This window comes from Octodon degus, unplaced genomic scaffold, assembly GCF_000260255.1.
Source record: "Octodon degus isolate 3935 unplaced genomic scaffold, OctDeg1.0 scaffold00018, whole genome shotgun sequence".
NCBI lineage: Eukaryota > Metazoa > Chordata > Mammalia > Rodentia > Octodontidae > Octodon > Octodon degus.
Window position 1 is genome coordinate 12,477,481 of NW_004524594.1, and position 12,997 is coordinate 12,490,477.

Sequence of the window (12,997 nt, forward strand, 5' to 3'; positions counted from 1 at the left end):
GAAGGAGAAGGAGAAGGAGAAGGAGAAGGAGAAGGAGAAGGAGAAGGAGAAGAAGAAGAAGAAGAAGAAGAAGAAGAAGAAGAAGAAGAAGAAGATTCCATGACAAAGAAAAACTGAAGAAATTCATGACTACCAAACCAACCCTACAAAAAGTACTGACAGATATTTCAGAAAGAAACAAAAATGGCCACAACTTCAAGAACAACAAAAAAGAACTACCCAGCAGAACCAACAACTGAACATAGAGGAAAAGTAGAGATCCTACAGTAGGACAATAACATGACAAAGATAAGCCAACACATATCAGTTATAACCATCAATACAAATGGCCAGCCTCAATTTGCCAATCAGAAGAAGCAGATTGGCAGAGTAGATCAAGGAAAAAAAAAATCCAACAATATGCTTTATAGAAGAAACACCTTTCTTTCTCTCTCTCTCTCTTTTTCTCTTTCTTTCTTTCATTCACTTATGTATTTGGTACAGGGTCTCACTATGCAGCTCAGACTCATTGTGATCCTCCGTTTTCAGCCTCCCCAGTGATGGGATTACAGGTATGCACCACCACACCCCGACTCAGTCGCCAGCTCAGAGTGCCCCTGGGGCAGGGCCAGTGCAGCATGCAGAACTGGGGATCATTTAACTCAAAAAGAAAGTAATAGACTGAAAGTCAAAGGATGGAAAATGATACTCCATGAGACAATAACCCCCCCCCCAAAAAAAGCAGGGGTAACTATTCTGATTGCTGACAAAGTCAACTTCAACCAAAAATGATTAAAAGAGATAAAGAAGGTCGCTACATACTTGTTAGGGGAAAATTGTAAGAGGAAGAGATAACAATCACAAATATATATGCAACCAACGTAGAAGCACCCAACTATGTAAGACAAGTTTTAAAAGACATGAAAAATCAAATGAGCAATAACACAATTATACTGGGCAACTTTAACATGCCACTGATGCAAAGAGATCAATTAAGCAAAAAAAAAAAAAAAAAAAAAAAAATCAGCAAGGAAATAACAGAACTAAACCCAATCTGTGAAGAAATGGACTTAGTAGACCTTTACAGAGTGTTCCAACAAATACCATCAGAATACACATTGCTCTCAGCTGCAGACAGGATATTCTCCAAGACAGAATACATACTAGCATGTAGAGCATGCTTAAGTAGATACAAAGGAATGGAAATTATCCCATGCATATCATCTGACCATCCTGCAAAGAAACTGGAAATTAATGACAAAAAAACCAGCCAAAACTCAATAAGCACATAAAAACTAAACAATACCCTCCTAAATAATCAATGGGTCACAGATGAAATTGAAGAAGAAATTAAACAATATTTACAATCAAATGAAAATGCAGGCACAATGTAGTGGAACCTATGGGATACAATGAATGCTATCTTAAGAGAGAAACTTATAGTGGTAAATTCTCATATCAGGAAAACTAAATGAGCCCAAATAAACAATCCTATCTTGTACCTCAAACTCCTAAAAAAAAGAGCAAGTCAAGTCTAAAGCCCCAAAGAGGGCAGAAAATTATAAAGATCAGGTTTTTTATTTTTGTTTTTGTTTTTCTGGAACCAGGGATTGAACTCTGGCCCTTGTACTTGCCAGGCAAGTGCTTATTCTACTGAGCCATCTCCCTGGCCCAATTATAAAGATCAGAGCAAAAACAAATGCAATGGAGATGAAGAAAACAATACAAAGAATTAGCAAATCGAAGAGTTGGCTCTTTGAAAGAATAAATAAAATTGATAAACCGCTATCCAACCTTTTCAAAAAAAGCAAAACAAAGATCAAATTCATACAGTAAGGAATGAAAAGGGTGAGATCACTACAGACCTAGAGAAATTCAGAAGATCATCAATACCTATCTCCAAAATCTCTACCCTCACAGGTTGGAAAACAAAGAAGAAATGCCAGATTCCTAGATGCATATGAACTATGAAAGCTGAGTCCAGATCTAAAAATTCTAAATAACTCAGTATCAGTAAGTGAACTTGAAAATTTAAAAAAGAGATCAAAGAGGATTTCGGCAAATGTAAAGATATGTCTTGATCCTGGGTAGGAAGAACCAACACTGTAAAAATGGCCATACTTACAAAATTGCTATATAAATTCAATGCAATCCTGATTAAAATATCATTAGTATGCCTCACAGATCTAGACAAAACATTGCTAAAATTCATTTGGAACCAGAAGAGATGTAGACTAGCAAGAGCAATCCTAGGCAACAAAGGCAAGGCAGGAGGCATTACAATTCCTCAGTTGAAATTATACTACAAAGTTACTGTGATAAAATCAGCATGGTAATGGCAAAAAAACAGACCTAAGGATCAATGGAAAATGCAGACTGTATCAGTGTTTTACTAAAGGAACAGATATAATACAAGATGTATAAATGTATAAGAAATTACAAGATTGGCTTAATCACAGAGTCAGAGCCAGTCACAAGGTTGGATGAGGAAGTGTGCAGAGGATGTCTGGAGACTGAAGGATTTACTCCAGGGTCTGGAGCTCACTGCAGTGTTTTGTGTAAGTCTGTATCAGGAGATCAATGGGTCTTGATGGAAGGCTGATTAGTCAACATTAGGAGGCTGAAGGATCTGAGAAGGAAGCAAAGAGTCTGCACTAGAAGAAAAGGATGCCCAATGTGACAGCAAAGACCAGAGCTCCTCCAGGAAAAAAAAAAAAAATGGAACCCTCAGTCCTTCCTTATATACCTTTTATATCCTTTAAGTGGTGAGTCACCACTAGGGTGGGGCCTCCACACCTTAGAGTATGGAAATTCTGGGTTGATGTAGTTAAGCTCTTAACTTCTCAAGTTGACACAACCTATCAAGCACTACACTGACACAACTACAAACACACCCAGCCACCTTACCTTTGACAAAGGGGCCAAACATATTCACTGGAAGAAAGATAGCCTCTTTAATAAATGGTGTGGAAAAACTGGCTTTCCATATGCTGAAGGCTAAAACTAGACCCATGGCTATCACCATGCACAAAACTACAGTCAAAATGGATCAAAGATTTAAACATTAAAACTGCAACACTAAATCTTCTGGAGGACAAAGTAAGTAGAAGTCTTGAAGATACAGGGTAGGTAGAGAGTTTATGAACAAAAACCAAACTGTACCAGAAATACTTCAAACAACCTATAATTGGAATCTCATCTTTTTGTTTCTACACATCAAAATATATCACCAACAGTGTAAAAAGAAAACCCACAAGTTGTGAAAAAAATTATAGCAGCCTCTTCCTCAGACAAAGGACTTCTATCTAGAACATATAAAGAATTAAAAAAAAATGCCTCCACAATTCAAAGACCCAATCCAAAAATGGCACATAAACATATGAAAAATGTTCAATATCATTGGTCATCCTAGAGATTCAAATTAAAACAATGCTGTCAGTCCATCTTATGCTAGAAAGAATGGCTATCATTAAGAAGTCAAACAATAACAAATGCTGGAGAAGCTATGGGGAAAAAGGAACCCTTCTCCACTACTGGTGGGAGTGTAGACTGGTACAATCACTATAGAAATCAGTGTGGAGATTGCTCAAAAAACTAAGATTGGAGCTGGGGAGACAGCTCTGTGGCACAAGCACCTGCCTGGCAAGTTCAAGGTCCTGAGTTCAATCCCCTGTACAAACAAACAAACAAACAAGCAACCTAGTAATTTAGTCGGTACTAAGCCAGACAAAACAATTGCTTAAAGTTTTCTCTAGAATACAGCATTAGCTAGCATGGCCAGTACTGTATTAGCTATTATTGCATACCGGCTGTATCAGTTAGTATTAATTGGTATTTCACTATAAAGTGTACTTCAAAATATAGCACTACGTAATATTTAATGTTATGTGGTATTACTATGTAGCATTACTTACCACTAATTGTTTTCAATGTCCACCCAGCAGTGCATACTCAATATGTAAGAAATAGCCAAAGTACACAATGTCTCACAAAGGGTATGACTCTGTCTTAGTTACTTTTCTGTCATTGCTGGGACAAAATATCCAACAACCAGAATTAAGGAAGAGAAAGTTTAGTTAGCTCAGTTAGTAAAAGTTTTAGTCCATATTTAGCTCGCTCCAAGGCAGAGAGGCATACGGAAGAGGGCAGCCATTCATGGTGGTGGAAAAGAGCAAAGGATAGAACAGTGGCTGAGGCAGTTCAAAAGCAGATTATCTGCCCCAGGGTGGGTGTAGTAATCACACCCATAATCCTATCATTGAATCATGAATTAATCACAAACTCCAGAAGCCACCCCAATGATTGCATGAGGCTTTGGTGGGGGCAACCAGATACAAACCATAATACTCCCTGAGCCTGGAAATGCTTCATAAAGCAGGGCTACTGCAGCTGGGTATAAAAGATGATTAGGAATGAACTGGTGAGCAAGGGGAGGGGAGGGCACTCCAGACAAGAGGACAAGATGGACAGGTTACAATTTGCACACAGATCTGAGAGAAGTCAGAATATCTGGAACATGATTTTTGTGGCAGGAGGTGGACCTAGGAGATAACCTGGCAGGGGTCTGTACGTATCCTAGGAGCCAGCAGACATTTCTATTTACATAAGCATTGTGTGTGAAATTCATTTGTGTTTTTTTTTTTTTGTTTTGTTTTTGTTTTTTTGGTTTTTTAAATGAAAAACATCTTAATAGTCTCATCAGGGTATTCTGAGACCATGTAAGTCAAGGAAAGTCCTCCATACCACCACCCAACACCTCCAGGAATAGAACAGAGAAAAGTCTATGACATTCTTTGGGCTTTCAGGGGAAACGGCATTATAAATTATGGAGAATTCTAAGCGATTATCAATATCTTTTTAAACAATCTTATTATTAAGAATGATAAGGAAAAACAAGTCAAAATAACCAAGCAAGTTGGGGACTGGAAATTTTAGCTTATAAATGGAAGGGTTTTTAAAAGTTATTTATTTGGGCTGTTTATCATGCATATGTGTATAATGTGTATGTGTGTAAGAAAGTCTGTAGGTCTGTTTATGTGCATACATTTTGGTATGAAAATTCCAGAGATTCTACAGGCAGGAAACTAAGACATTCCCTACTGATACTTCTACAGACAAATGTTGAGGGGGAGAAAAGATCTAAAGCAATAATAAATAAATGTGAGTCAGATAAGTCGGCCTCTGGAGGTCTTTCCTTGCTTAGTACAAAAACTTCCTGATGGTGGATCTGAAGCCCCAGAATTAAGAACAGATGTGCAAACACAGATGCAAACAGAACAGAACAGTTTCCACCTCGAAAAGGAGTTGCCTGTATAGGGGTTCAGCCAATTCAAGGAGGGCGAGATCCAAGGGACAACTCCTTAGAAGCAGAGGAGAATAAAAAAGATAAGAAAAGGAAAACAAGGAAAAGAAGCAAAGGAGTTCAGAAATCAAAGACAGTTTTCACATTTCAACAAATTCCAGGAAAGAAGACGATCCTAAGTCACTTTCCACCCTGCTGGGCAGGGAGGGCCAGCTTTGCCAAAAGGAGGTTTAAGTTGTCAGAGCCTCCACAATCTCATCCTCCTGGCCGCTGGAAAACCTTGAGAGCGTTCTTTTGAAAACTCTCATTTCTGTGCACATTTTCTACCTTTGTGCTTCTAAAGAAGCAGCTCATTCTTTCTTTCTTTCTTTTTTTTTTTTTTTTAATGCATTTAGTACAGGGTCTACAGGGTCTCACTACACATTTCGGACTCGTAGTGACCCTCCCATTTTCAGCCTCCCAAGCTGTGGGATTGCAGATGCATGCCACCACGCCAAGTCTCATTTGCTGTCTCAGCACACCCTGGAGGCGGGGCTGGCATGGCAAGCTGGGGATCGAACCCCCTGGCCCCTGTGTCTGCCTAAGCAGTCACTTTAATCTGCTGAGTTATCTGGCCAGCCCAAGAAGCTTATTCTCGATGCGCTTTCTAGAATTGTCTTTGAATGGTTTACCTGGCCTTTTCCACAAAAACCACATGAGCAGTAGAACTCTGGGTCTCAAATTTGGTCTCTTTGTTACTGCACTGACTATAGAAAGAGCAGAGTAAGGCATATGATCTAAGAATTAAGCTGAAATGACACCCATAGGAACAGGGCCTTCCAGGCCAGCACATGGGTCTAGGTAAGTGTGGTGATGGGACTCACTTAGGGCAGCAACAGCAACCCTTTTAGAGACTGAGTATGCAAACTGCAACCCCAAACCTACTTCTTCATTGCAAAGTGCCAACACTGCAATTAAATCTGAATACTGAGGTTTTTATTCAGAAAGAACAACTACTCTCTGATGCTCAGTGGTTGGAGCAGCTTGGCTCCCATACCAGCAGAGAGGGCGCTGCGCTGCAGCACAGTGTGCCATAGGTTCTCCACCACTGACCCAGGGGAGTAGTAAAGCGACTTTATTCCACCATAGCTTTCCTGCCTCTGAGCCAACCAGCCATGGCCTAAGTCCTCTGAAACCATGAGCCAAGCAAAGAGTTTCTTCCTCCTTTACACGGGTGTCAAGTAATTAATCTGAGTAACAGGCAAACTGACCAGTACAGGTGTCCACAGAGCAGAGAAGGAAGGAGGCCCTTCGGGCTGCTCTGACAAACTAGGCTAGAGAATGTTCAGATTGCCCAACAGAACTCAAATATATCCCTTCCAGGAAGGCAGAACTTCCTTCCTTCCCACCACAAATATTGCTTCAGAAAAGGCTTTCACCAAAGCATCTAGAAGTTTCTATGGTAACTTCGATACCAATCACACGAACCAGACCATTCCATCACTAGCGTCTCTTCATAGCTGTGGGCTAACTTTTAAAAACAAAACAGTAATTCTCAGCTTCTAATTTATCCTAAATGAGCACTGACTTTCAATCCCATGTTGGCATTAGAATTTAAGCTTAGGAGGCTTAACGAAAACTATTCAAATTCAACTGCATTGGCAATATTAATACCGGATAAAATAGAAGGCAAAAACATTTTCTCCAGAGACAGTTTTTAATGATACAATGGTTAATCTACCAGAGAGTCATGATTATATGCACCTAAAATCTGGGCCCCAAAATACAGAACCAAATTAGGCAGAAGGGAGAAGCAGACAACTAAACTGGTAATTTCAATACTTTCAATTTGTAATACAGTAACTGGAATTTAGTAGGAAATGGAAGGTGTAATAATACTGTAAACAAACTAGATGTAAGAAATGTCTTTGGAACACTCCACTCAATGAAAACAAAATGTACTTTTCTCCACGGTATTTCTCCTTGGACATATTCTCCAAGATAGACCCCACTGAAGCCAAAAAACAAACTTCAGTAAATTTAAAAGGAATGAAATCATATAATGTTATGTTCTCTAACCACCATGGAATGTTAGTAGAAATCAATAACAGAAGGAAATTTGTGAAACTCACAAATATGGGGATATTAAATAAAACATTCTTAAATAATTCATAGTTCAAAGAAAGAAGCACAAATGAAATTAGAACATACTGTGTGATGAATAAAGACAAAAACATGATGAAAAAATGCATGAAAACAGATTAATGCAGGGCTGAGAGAGAAATCTGCAGCTCTGAATATCTGTATGAAACAAGAAAAAAGATCTCACACACACAGAAAGTCCAGCAAGGTTTCATGAGACAAGATAAGTCTGCCTAAGTAAAGTCATCCACAAATAAAAAATGAAATAAGAAAACAAATTCATGTACAGTTTGACAGTATTGGAAGAAGAAAATACAAGTAAATGAAACAGAAAGGCAAAACTTGTACCCTGAAAATTATAAAACATCATTCAAAGAAATTAAAGGCCTTCACAGGAAGACATCCCATGTTCATGGACTGGAAGACAACGTCCACACAGGTAGACAAATTCGGGGCAATCTCTGTCGAAACCTCAGCTGGCTTATCTGCAGAAACTGAGGGGCTGATCCTAAATCTGTATGGGAATGCAAAAGACTCAGAACAGTCAAAGCTGTGTAAAAGAAAGAACAAAGTTGGAGGCCTAATACTTCTTGATTCCAACATCTCCAAAAAACTAGCAACATCAAGACAATGCCATAAGAATAGACATTGAGATCAGAAGAATAAAATACCTAGGCCTGCCATGCTGGCCCCACCCCCAGGGTGCACTGAGATGGCAACTGAGCCCAGGCCTGGTGGCACACACCTGTAATCCCAGCACTTAGGGGATTAAGGATCACTATGAGCCTAATCTACGCAGTCAGACCCTGTACACCTTGTCCTAAATACAAAAAAAAAAGGATAAAATAGTTAATTTTATAGCTAATTTCTGATAAGCATACCAAGAAAACTGAATGAAAAAGATAATATTTTTAACAAATAGCTAGAACAACTGATAATTCATACACAAACAACGAACCTGCATGCCTACATTCCATGTGAAGGAATATTACTTGATACTAAAAAGGGATGAAGTACTGATGTGTAACACCATGGATGAACCTTGGAAATCTTGTATTAAGAGAAGAAAGCTAGACAGAAAAAGCTACAAGTCATCACTCTATTGACATGAGATCTTCAGCACAAGGCAAATCTATGGAGATCAAAAGTCGATTAGTAGTTTCCTGGGAATGGAGGAGGGAGGGATGAATAATGACAGCCAATGGTTCAGGATGTCTTCTTTTTTCTTTTTGTTTCAGTATTTCGTCTTGGGATGATGGAAATGTTTTAAAAATTAGACAGTGGCAATAGCCACAGAGCTCCCTGAATATAATCAAATAAAAAACAAAACTTTCTGAGAATTCCTAAGATCTAAGAAGACTGAAATGAAATGAAAGAATTGTGCTCTTCTAGGAAGAATGAACTGGCCAAGACCCTGCCCAGTTAGCCTAGTTGGTTCTCTGGGCCATAGTAGGCAGCAGAAACTGTCCCATTGGTGCCTACGGGGCCAGGCACGGGGGCTGTGAAACAGCCTACAGCTCCGGAGTTCTGCACAGCAGACTCATCTGGCCCCAAAAGGCCAACTATTTTGAGACTGAAGGATTTTGTAGTAGGGAAATTTTCTCACCTTTTCTAGTTAAATTTTTAAAATAACCATATTAACAGTTACAAGTAAAGGGTTAGGGATTCATATCCTAGATCCACCTCCTCCAGAATCTTGGCATGTTACCTAACTGGACATTACTTCCTTATCAGGCTTACAAAATAGTTATGAAGATTAAATAAGAAGATGCCAAGCTTTTAATAAAGGCTACAAGCTTTTAATTGTATACTTATTGTTTTCTGGTTTTTTTGAAGAGCCCTCGAAGTGGTTCAGAATCTGGAAATGGGTGGCTACGTCACCTTAAAATAGGATCGCTTTACAGAGTAACAGTACATAAACTGGAGCATTTTATAAGCCAATAGGCAATTGAGACTTGAGACGCTACGGTTGACATTCCTCACTACTACATTAAAATCCAGCTAAAGAAAGACTGGCCAAATAGGTGCCATGGCAACCAAAACCTTAAGTGGGATCTGATTCATTTTCTTTCCAGTAAATACTTCCTGTTTGTCAGGTTGGGCTCCGTATACAAATCCCCCGCATCATGGTAGAATCTTTTCTGTTTACTAAACCTAATGTTATTCTGCTGCTTGACAACCAATTTATTGTAGTCAAAACTGTCACCTAAAATAGGACAAGATGACAGCCATTACTTGCTGTGGCTCTTGGAGTGGAGCCCGTAGTTAGCATATAGGAGTGGCTCAGTAAGACACTGAACCACTGGGCCACGGAGATAGCTCAGCAGGCTAAGTGCCTGCCTAGGCAAGCACAAGGAGCTGGGTTTGATCCCCAGGACCACATGCTGTGTCAGCCCCACCCCGGGTGTGGCCAAGCTGGCCACTAAGACTGGACGTGGTGGCACACACCTGTAATCCCAGCACTGGGGAGGCTGAAATAGGAGGATCACTATGAGTGATGAGTCTGAGCTACATAGTGAGACCCGGTACCAAACACATTTTAAAAAATTAATTTAAAATAAAAAGACATTGAACCACTGCCCAATCCCCTCACTGGGCCAGGCACTGACATAAGACTCCCTCACTGTCATTGTACGTGATCGAAGAGGTAAACACCAGCGCTTATGAATATTTATCACATACTCTGGACTTCAAGGGCTCTCCCCACTTACACTCCAGTGAAAGATTAGGAGGCAGGAATGATTCCCAATACTGTACAAAGGACACTGAAAATCTGGAAGCTTAACTTGCCCACTGATATGCTTTCCATATAGGATCCTTTGTTGTAAGTTCATCGTTTATTTTCATACAGTCTTTGAGTTGACTCAGGAAAAGAAATCAGTTACAAATGAGAACAGCATGTTAGCAGGGGACAGCGGCAGCAGAAGAGACAGCAGACAAAATGCACCCCATGAAGTGTTGCATGATGCTAGCACCAGGGCTCAAATTCCCATCTGGACGTCCTGGTGTCCAACACAACAAAGAAAATGTAATTGGCAGTTAGAATGGAGACAGGTATCTGGAACATTAAACCCTAATTTTCTCCAAGGTATTTTTGGTACTTCCCCCCATAACTCCAAGACACAGCATGTAAATCACAAAACGTAAGTCCATTAAGAATCTGAACTCAGATCAAAATAGATTCCAGGTCTGTGGGTTCTCACATGTGCCTCACTCCTCAGAGCCTACCCGCCCTGCTTCCAGAGTCATACAGTGATTAAAATGATCAACTCCAGACTCACAGCGCTCAAGTTCAAGTCTCAGAGTTGCCACCTTTTAGCTACACGGGCTCTGACAAGTTGTATCATTTCTGGTGCCTCAGTGGAGAGGATGCTCATGGTACCAAGCCACAAAGCTACTGTGGACATTTAATGTAAATCGGGCATTTACAGCAAGTCTTAGATTCTATTGTGTAATCATAAGCTACCAGCATTACTCTGACATCCATTGGTGTGTACCAAGTGTGTGCTAGGCATCACTCTAAGCATAGGTGGAACAGAGCTCTGCCCTAGGCAGGAGACATCCTGCTGCCAAGGAGCTCTAGCAGGATGAAAGAAGGACAAGTGGAGCAATAAAAATCATCAGGCAGCACTAAATGCTTTGTGGTGCTGTAGGGAAATAGGAGAGGCAGTAACCATGTGGCTAATGGGGGTGACGAGGAAAGGGAACAGGGGCCATTCTGGTGAGATCTGAAAGATAAGCGGTAAGGTAAGCCAGGTGTGAGAGGACAGCAGCCCAAGGGGGGTGTGGGACAGACAGACAACAGAGACAAATGAGAAAGACAGAAAATCTCCAGAACACACCAGGAGCCTGGAAAGAACTTGGAGCAGAAGGATGGACACAAGGATGGCAGAGCAGAGTGCCCAGCGTGAGCAGGTAGTGGGGGACACAGTGAGGCTGAGAGGGAAGCCAGAGCCAGGCCCAGCCCTGCCCAAGGAGCTTCGGGACTGGAATTCTAGTGATGACACGTCATGAGACCGATCTCCTCTGACTTCCTTTTTACCACCCTGCTGTCCGGTGAGAATGTACTGAGGACTTGGGTCCAAGGGAGCAGCAACACGGGCGGTGGAGGGCTCCGCAACCTCATGCCTACTGACATTCAGGTTTGGATAATCTTGTTGGGTGTGCAATGAATGTGAAAAGCCTCACACTACTCCTGGCTCACACATTGTCCATGAGCCGTTCCCCTGTTGTGGCCATCAGCGGTCTCCAGGCACTGCCAAATGACCCCGGGGGGCAAAACTGCCCCTGGGTGAGAGCCACTGCCTTAGCGGTAGAGTTGACTGGGCTTAGTAGTGGATGAAAGCAGAGAAAGGGTAATTAACAGAAGAGGAGACTCAGGTGATTCTAGTGTGTTCTCAGAAGATAATCCTTCAGGAAATAAATACCTGGGCATCATAAGTTTATGGAAGCAGAATAGGATCTTCAAGGGAAAATGTATTAGATGAAAGGTTACCTTCACTTCCTGGTGAGTGGTGGTACTGAGAGGAGGCAGAAAAGGTAGCAGCTATCCCAGAAGTAACGGGTGGAATCCAGCAAGCAAAGAGGGCAAGAGAAGGATACGGCCAGTGGTGTCCTGCATTTCTCAAAAGTAAGGATGGATGTAAACACTTGCTACGTCTAACACTTAAGAGGTTCGCAGACATCTTGCCCAGACCACAGTTCTTACTTTGATGGATGCAAAAGACAGGCTGCAGGTGGGTGCGGAGTCACGTGGAATGAAAGGGCGAGGACGGCAGGACTCTGGCTTGAGGGACAGCTTGAGTCTAGGGGACACACTACACACCTAAGGACATACAGAGGCAACTGCGACAAGCAATCTTCAAAGATAAGTGTGTTCAGACTCACCCAAGCAGGACACAAGCAAGCGCCTGGCCTCCCCTGAGACCCAGGAACTAATCCTGCCCATGGCAGTCTTAAGCCAGGAGGGGCTCTGACCATCGGGAACACTGAGCAGGGCAAGGTTTCCCACAGCGTGGCACCTGGAAATGCCTGCAGCCTGCTGAGTCCTGCTGCAGTCCTACTACAGGAAAATCTTCAGGAAGGCCCTCGTGCTGCTGCTTGAAGACTTGGGCCATTCTGGTACAGCAGCTCAGTGCGCTGAAAACCACACCCTGGACCCTCAAGTCTCGGAGTGTAGACCTAAGACCAGCATCAGCATCAAGTACCTGCAGGTCTCTTTGATGCGGAGTACGCCTTGGCCCCCACCTACTGGTCAGGATCTGTCCCCCAGGCTTCTGAATGAAAGTAAAGTTTAAAGTCTGGACTGTGTGGCAGCGAAGGTTTTGGGGGTGACAGGAGGACTGGGCACCTGCCAGACATTTTTAGCAGTCTCCTGAGAGTAGCAGTTGCTGATTTTGTCAGTAGATCGCAGTGTCCCTAAAAGAGATATCCATCAAGGTTCTGATGCTTCAAGCCCCTGCTGCACCCTCCCAGGGCTGAGGTGCAAAGTTGTTCATTTGTGCTCTCTGTTTGCAGAAAGCAAAATGTTACATAGACCACGGGGAGCTTCAGCAGACTCTGAACTCTCCCCCACACAGTGCTATGCCACACACT

The 12,997-nt window shown here is 41.8% G+C and overlaps 1 protein-coding gene and 1 pseudogene across 4 annotated transcripts in view; both read right to left on the minus strand.

The window, feature by feature from the left end:
- LOC105741633 overlaps positions 1 to 11,641 on the minus strand; it is a 13,273-nt pseudogene extending 1,632 nt beyond the window's left edge.
- The window catches only part of Ldlrad3 (low density lipoprotein receptor class A domain containing 3), a 215,182-nt gene that overhangs the window by 162,664 nt on the left and 39,521 nt on the right, over positions 1 to 12,997 (minus strand). The gene's annotated exons all lie outside the window — the stretch shown is intronic.